Here is an 8,630-nt window from a genome sequence, read left to right as displayed (position 1 = left end):
AGCTCCAGAATAGTGTAAACATACTTTTATTTGTTCAGAGAAACCAAAAAAGTCATGTGACTCACTTTATTGCAATATCCGCTTTATTGTGGTGATCTGGAACCAAACCCACAATACTGCTGAGGTATGCCTGTATTGGTAGGACTTGAATCATTTTAAATATGTTGAGATTCATTTTATAGCTCACAATATAGTCAAATATGGTGAACCTTCTGAATTTTAAAAAAGTGTGTCCTCCTGTTGTTGAGTAGAGTGTCCTATAAATGTCAATTGGTTCAAGTTATCAACAGCATTGTTCAAGTTTTCATATTCATACTAACTGCTCTGAAAAATTATTGAAAAAGAGGTATTGAAATCTCTGGCTTTCGTTGTGTTTATTTCTCCTTGTGGTTCTATCAGATTTTCTTCATGCATTTTAGAGCTCTTTTGTTAAGTGCATTAACATTTAGAATTGGTGTTTTTTTTTTCTCATGGTGAATTGAAATCTTTATCATTATGAAATTAGTTTCCTGGTCAGTTATGGTGGCCCACACCTGTAATCCTAGCACTTTGGGAGGCGAGAGTGGGTGGAGCACTTTGAGCTCAGGAGTTTGAGATCAGCCTGGACAACATGGAGAAACCATGGAGGATCACTTGACCCGGGAAGTGGAGGTTGCAGTGAGCCAAGATCACACCACTGCACTCCAGCCTGGGTGACAGAGCGAGACCCTGTCTCAAAAAAAAAAAAAAAAAGAAAGAGAGCGAGAGAGAGAAAGAAATTAGTGTCCTTATCCATGGTAAAAATCTGCCTTAAATCTTTTTTTAATATTAATCCAGTTATTCCAGGCTTATTTTGAATAGTGTTAGCATGGCATATTGCTTTTCATTCTCTTACTTTTAATCTATTTCTGTATCTAAAGTACATTTTGAGCCAGGTGTGGTAAAGTACATTTTGAGCCAGGTGTGGTAGTGCACACTTGTAGTCCCAGTACTCAGGAGACTGAAGTGGGAGGACTGTTTGAGTCCAGGAGTTCAAGGCCAGCCTGGACAACATAGTGAGAACCTGTCTTTATTTAATTAGTTAAAATTTTAAAATAATTAATTAAAAATAAAATAAAGTGCATTTTGTATAGACAGAAGATGCTTGGCTCACTTTTTTATCCAGTCTCTAACTTTTAATTGAAAGTTTAGATCATTTACATTTAATGTATTTACAGTTCTGATTAGACTTAAGCTTATCCTGCTATTTGTTTTCCATTAGTTCCATCTGTTCTCTGTTATCTTTACCCTCTTTTCAGCCTTCTTTTGGATTACTTGAATGTTTTTTATTATGTCGTTTTAATCTCCTTTTTTGGCTTGGTAGGTCTCATTGTTCTATTATTTTTCTGATTGCTTTCAGAATTACAGTATACATCTTTAATTTATCACAATCTACCTTTAATGATAGCTATTATATACCATTTCATGTATAATGTAAGAAACTTGCACTAGTATGCTTCTATTTTCTCCTTATGACCTTTGTGCTATTGTTGTCATACATTTTTCTTTTATAAATGTATAAAACCAACAATAGGTTATCATTCTTTTTATTTTTAAGATATGTAAATAATTTTTAAAATCTTACATATTTACCATGTAGTTATCATTTAAGATACTCTTCATTCCTTGATGTATATCCATATTTTTACATGGTACTATTTTCCTTCTATTTGACATTTTCTTTAACATTCCCTGTAGTGCAGGTCTGTTGGTCATGAACTCCTTCAGCTTTTGTATTTCTAAAAAAACTTTTTATTTTACCCTCTTTTTTCTTTTTTTTTAAAGGAGTCTCGCTCTGTCGCCCAGGCTGGAGTGCAGTGGTGCGATCTCGGCTCACCGCAAGCTCCGCCTCCCAGGTTCACGCCATTCTCCTGCCTCAGCCTCCCGAGTAGCTGGGACTACAGGCGCACGCTAACACGCCCAGCTACTTTTTTGTATTTTTCGTAGAGACGGGGTTTCACCGTGTTAGCCAGGATGGTCTCCATCTCCTGACCTCGTGATCCGCCTGCCTCGGCCTCCCAAAGTGCTGGGATTACAGATGTCAGCCACCGAGCCCGGCCTATTTTACCCTCATTTTAAAAGATATTTTCACTAAGATAGAATTCTAGGTTGCAGGTTTTTTATTTTAGTACTTCAAAGATGTTGCTCCACTGTCTCTGCTTTTTCCTCACTGTTTCCAATAAGAAATGTGCTATTATTTTTCTCTTTTTTCCTGTGTACAAAATTTCCCACCCCCAACTCTGGCTGCTTTTTTTTTCTTCTTCTTCTTCTTATTTTTGGGAGAATGGAGTTTCACTATGTTGCTGAGGCTGGTCTTGAACTCCTGGGCTCCAGCAGTCCTCCCACCTCAACCTCCCAAGTAGCTGGGATTACAGATGCGCACTACCAAGACTGGCTCTCTTCTGGCTGCTTTTAAGGTGTTTCTCTTATCATCGATTTTGAGTAATTTGATTATGATGTACTTTGGAATCGTTTTCCTTAGGTTTCTTGTGCTTGGACTTCGTTAAGTTTCTTAGGTGAGTTTACAGTTTTTATCAAATTTAGAAAAGCATTTAGCTGTTATTGCTTCAAATATTTTTTCTGTTGAGAACTCCAATTATCCATATTACTCATATATTAGACCACTTTGAATTTGTCCTACAGCTCACTGATGCTCTTTTCTTTTATTTGGGTTTATTGTAAGTGAAATGTTTTATTGGTGCACAATGTTCTATAAAATGAAAGGTTGCTATCTTTGTTTCTGCTAGAAAAAGAAAATACCCTATCAGATTCTCTGTCAGAGCTTGCCTCCAGCTTCTGCTAAAAGTGCTTCTCAGTATTAACTGTTTTTCCCATTTTTTCCTTGTGGTAAAATACAGATACAAAATTCACCATCTCAACAATTTTCGAGTATACAGTTCAGTGGTATTAAATACATTTTCAATGTTGTGCAACCATCCATCTCCAGAACTCTTTTCATTGTGTACAACTAAAACTCTATATCCATTAAACAGTAACTCCCCATTTCCACCTTCCTCTAGCCCCTGGCAACCACCATCCTATTTTCTGTCTCTGTGATTTTGACTACTCTAAGTACTTCATATAAGTGGAATCATATAGTATTTGTCTTTGTGTGATGGGCTTATTTTGCTGAGCATAATGTTCTCAAAGTTCATCCATTTTGTAGCATATATCAGAATTCCCTTCCTTTTTAAAGCCAAATAATAATCCATTATATGTATACAGTTGTTCATCCATATCCATGGGTTCTGTAGGCATGAATTCAACCAACCACAGATAAAAATATTTGAAAAAAATTGCATATGTACTTAACATGCACAGACTTTTTCCTTGTCATTATTCCCTAAACAATAGAGTATAACTATTTATATAACATTTACATTATATTAGGTATTATAAGTAATCTAGAGATGATTTAAAGTACATGGGAAGATGTGTATGAGTTATATGCAAATACTACACTATTTTACATCAGGGACTTGAACATCTGTGGATTTTGTTATCCACAGGAGGTCCTGGAACCAATCCCCCAAGTATACCAAGGGACAACCTTAGACATTTTATTTCTTCATTCATCCATCAGTGGGCACTTGGCTTGCTTCCACATTTCAGCTATTGTGAATATTGCTGCTATTAACAAGGTTATATAAACATTTCTTTGTGAATCTACTTTCAGTTATTTTAGATATATACCCAGAAGTGGAATTGCTGGATCAAATGGTAATTCTATTTTTAGTGTTTTGACAAATTGCCATGCTGTTTTCCACAGTGGCTGTACCATTTTACATACCCACTGAGATGGTACAAGGGCTCTAATTTCTCCACATTCTTGCCAATACTTGTCGTTTTGTGTTTTTTTAAATAGCCATGTAATGGGTGTGAGATAGTATTTCATCGTAATTTTGATTTGCATTTCCCCAATGATTAGTTATGTTGAGCATCTTTTCGTGTGCTTACTGGCCATCTGTATATCTTCTTTAAAGTAATATCTATTCGAGTCCTTTCCCCATTTTTTGAAGCAGGTTGTTTGGTTTTGTTTGTCTTCAGTTTGAGGAGTTCTGTATATGTTCTGAACATTAATATCTTATCAAATACATGATTTGCAAAATAGCTGTTGATTGTTGATGCACACAATTTTTCAATTATTATAAAGTCTAATAAGTCTATGTTTTCTTTTGTTGCCTGTGCTTTTCGTGCCATGTCCAATAAATCACTGCTAAATTCAATGTCGTGAAGATTTTGCCCTGTCTCTTTTAAGAGTCTTATAATTGCAGGCCTCACAAATAGGTAATCCATTTTGAGTTAATTTTTGTATATAGGTTTAGATAAGGATCTGACATAGTTTGGATATTTGTCCCCTCTAAATCTCATACTAAAATGTGATCCTCGATGTTGGAGGTGAGACCTAGCGGGAGATGTTTGAGTCATGAGGGCAGATCCCTCAGGAATGTTTTTGTGCCCTCCTCATGGTAATGAGTGAGCTCTTGCTCTATTAGTTACCATGAGATCTGATTGTTAAAAAGAGCCTGGCACTTCCTCCTCTCTCTCTTGCTCCCTCTCTTGTCATTTGACACACTAGCTCCTGTTTGCCTTCTGCCATGAGTAAAAACTTCTTAGGTCTCACCAGAAGCAGAAGCTGGTGCCATGCTTCTGTATGACCTGCAGAGCCATAAGTCAAACCTCTTTTTTTATAAATTACCCAGCCTCAGATATTCCTTTATAGCAATGCAAAACAGACTAATACAAAGTCCAACTTTATTCTACTGTATGTGACTATCCAGTTTTCCCAGCACCATTTGTTGAAAAGATAGCCTTTTCTCTACTGAGTGATCTGACACCCTTGCTGAATCTAATTTGACCATATATGCAAGGGTCTGTTTCTAGACTCTGTATTCTATTTCATTGGTCTATATGTTTGTCTTTATGCCAGACTAAACTGTTTTGATTACTGTAGCTTTGTAATAAGTTTTGAAAACAGGAAGTGAAATCAGGAGTGCTCCAGCTTTGTTCTTTTTGTTTTCAGTATTGTTTTAGCTGTTGGGGTCCGTTGAGATTCCATACAAATTTTAGGATGGGTTTTTCCTACTTCTGCAAAAACATAATTGGGATTTTAATCAAGATTGCATTTAATCTGTAGATTATTTTGAGTAGTATTGACATCTTAACAATATTAATTCTTCCAGTCATGAACACAGGATGTACTTTTATTTATTTATGTCTTTAATTTCTTTCAGCAATATTTTGTAGTTTTCATTGTACAAGTCTTTCACTTCTTTGGTTAAGTTAATTCTTAAGTATTTTATTTTTTTCAATACTATTACAAATGGAATTATTTTCTTAATTTTCTTTTTGGATTATTCAATGTTAGTGTATAGAAATGCAACTGATTTTTGGTCATTGACTTTGTATCCCATTCTTTGCTGGATTTATTAGTTCTAAAAGGTTTTTTGGTGAAATCTTTATGATTTTTTACATATAAGACCATATCATATAGAAGCAGATCATTTTACTTCTTTTCTAATTTAAATTGCCTTATTTGTTTTTCTTGCTTAATTTCTCTGGCTAGGATTTCCAGTAACTATGTTGAACAGAAATGACAAAAGGAGCATCTTCACCTTATTCCAGATCTTAGATAAAAAGCTTTTAGTCTTTCACTATTGAGTATGACATTCACTGTGAGTTTTTTACATACGAATTTTATTATGTTGAGGTAATTTCCTTCTATCCCTAGTTTTTTATGTTTTTATCATGAAAGCATGTTGAATTTTGTCTGGTGCTTTTTCTGGACCAATTGAGATGACCATGTTGGGTTTTTCCCTTCATTCTGTTAATGTTGTGTATTATATTGATCAATTTTCATACGTTAAAGCATCTTTGCATTCTAGGAATAAATCCCACTTGGTCATGGTTTATAATCTGTTTAATATGCTGCTGAATTCATTGTCAGTTCTGGCTTGCGTTTCATTAATTTCTCTCCTCATTGTAGATTGTATTTTTCTGCTCTTTTGCATGCCTGTTAATTTTTGCTTAGATAACTAACATTGTGAATTTTATCTGGTTAGGTGCTGGATATTTTCTCAACCCCATAAAGAGCCTTCAACTTTGTTTCAGGATGCTGTTGAGGTCCTCAGAAATATTGTGATCCTTTTGGGTCTTCCTTTTAGGACTTGTTAGATAGACTAGAGCATCACACAGTCTGAGACTAATTACTTCCCACTCCTGAGGCAAAGTCTTCCTGCGTGCTCTATCAATGCCCAGTGAATATTTAAGGCTGTCCAGTATAGCTATTTGGAAATGGCACTATTCCCAGCCCAATGTGAGCACTAAGTACTATTATCTCTAATCCTTTGGGTGGTTCTTTCCCCAGCCTCTGGTAGTCTTCTCACATGCATGCACTGATCAACACCCAGCTAAATACTCAAAGGATACCCTGCCCAAATCTCTGGAGTTCTGTCTCTGTGCAGCTCTCTCCTCTCAGGTCCCCTGTCCTGCTAACACTAGGAAGCACCTCGCCTTCCTCGGACTCTCAGCTCCATCTCCTCAACTCAGAGAGTCCACCAAGCTCCATCTAAGAAACTCTCAAGGCAGCAAGCTGGGGTAATAATAGGGTTTGCCCCATTTATTTCTCATGTCTCAAGAATCACTATCCTTTGGTGCCTGATTCTCTCATCATGTCATATATTTTGTCCATTCTTTGAATGATTCAGGTGGTAGGATATATCTGATCCCTGTTTTTTGATGTTCATTAGTAGTCCCTGGCTATTCTTATTTAGTGTGATTACTGATATATTTGGTTTAAAATATATTAGTAATTACTGACATATTTGGGCTTAATAGTTCTTTACAATCTTTCACTTGATCTATATTCCTTTTTCTCTTTGGCTATCTACTATGAATGAATTATTTTTATTCCATTTTTTCTTGTCTGTTTTGAGATGGGATTTCACTCTGTTACCCAAGCAGGAATGCAGTGGCATGAAGATGGCTCACTGTATCCTCGAACTCCTGGACTCCAGCGATCCTCCTATTCAGCCTCCTAAGTAGCTAGAACTACAGGCGTGAACCACTACACCCAGCTAATTTTTATTTAATTTTTTGTAGAGACAGGACCTTACTATGTTGCCCAAGCTGGTCTGGAACTCCTGGCCTCAAGCAGTCCTCCTGTCTTGGCCTCCCAAGGTGCTGGAGTTATAGGTGTGAGCCAATGCACCTGGCATTATTTTTCCATTTTTTTATCCTGTGAGCTTGAAAGTTATGCAATCTTGTATTATTCTTTTAATAGTTGCCTTAGAGATTAATTATAACATGCTTCTGGACTTACTAAGTCTAATAATAAATGGTACTTTTATGAGAATGCAAAAATCTTACAACATTTTTACTCCATCTATTCTCTCACAAATTATAGGCCAAGTTGCCACACATTTTCATTCTATTCATATTTTTAACCCAACAAGATGTCATTGTCCTATGCTATGAATATTCATTTTTTTTTTTTTTTTTTTATTTTTGAGACAGAGTCTCACTCTTGTTACCCAGACTGGAATGCAATGGTGCAATCTCAGCTCACTGCAACCTCCACCACCTGGGTTCAAGTGATTCTCCTGCCTCAGCCTCCCAAGTAGCTGGGATTACAGTCATGTGCCACCAAGCCTGGCTAGTTTTGTATTTTTGGTAGAGATTGGATTTTACCATGTTGGTCAGGCTGATCTCGAACTCCTGACCTCAGGTAATCCTCCTGCCTCAGCCTCCCAAATTGCTGGAATTACAGGAGTGAGCCACCACACCCGGTTGAATATTCATTTAGATTTCCCAATCTATTGACTCTTTTAATTGCACTTCATGCTTTCCTGCATCTCTAACCTTTTGCCTGGGTTCATCCTTTGACCTGAAGATACCTTTTAGTATTTTCTTTTTTGCAAAACCCAATTGTATTGGTTCTGGAAGTATTCTCTTTAGTGTAGTTCTTCTCATGCCAAACATCTATCTGAAGATATCTTTATCTTTAGTTTTGAAGGATATTTTCTTTTCATAGAAAATCCCAGTTTAGCAGCTATTTTTCTTGCAGCACTCTAAAAACGTGGTTCTAATGCTGCTGACTTCCTTTATTTCTGTTGAAAATCAGCTACAAGCATAAGGGAAAGGGGTAGGAGTGCAGGACCCACCAAAGGTAGGCTCTGGGACCTCTCTTGCTTGGAGTGGGGACTCGTGGCCTTGGTATAAGGGCAACCCAGAGGCATTCCAGCCTTGCTGAGTTGGGGAAGTAAAGTGCGCCTTTGAATCATCACACTTCCTAAAACTGGATTAAGGCAACCATAGAGTTCTGGTGCCCCCTGGTGCCTGACAGAGCCAATTTATCTCACACCTGGAGGGAGGCCTCCTACATCTTGATGTATTTCTACAATACGCCAGTGGATGCCCTATCACACAATAGGCACACAAGGAGACAAGACGGACTGTTTGGGCAAACAAAACAGAATGGTCCACAGTCACCCAGATAACGAAATTATGATACACAGATCTCAAAATAAATATGCATTCTTTGTTTATGGAGGAAAAAGACAAGATTTGAGAATTTTGGCAGAGATCTGAAAACTGTTAAAAAGAAAAAAAAA

This window comes from Papio anubis, chromosome 7 (genome assembly GCF_008728515.1).
Source record: "Papio anubis isolate 15944 chromosome 7, Panubis1.0, whole genome shotgun sequence".
In the NCBI taxonomy this organism is placed as follows: Eukaryota; Metazoa; Chordata; class Mammalia; order Primates; family Cercopithecidae; genus Papio; species Papio anubis.
This window is presented reverse-complemented; position numbering follows the sequence as displayed.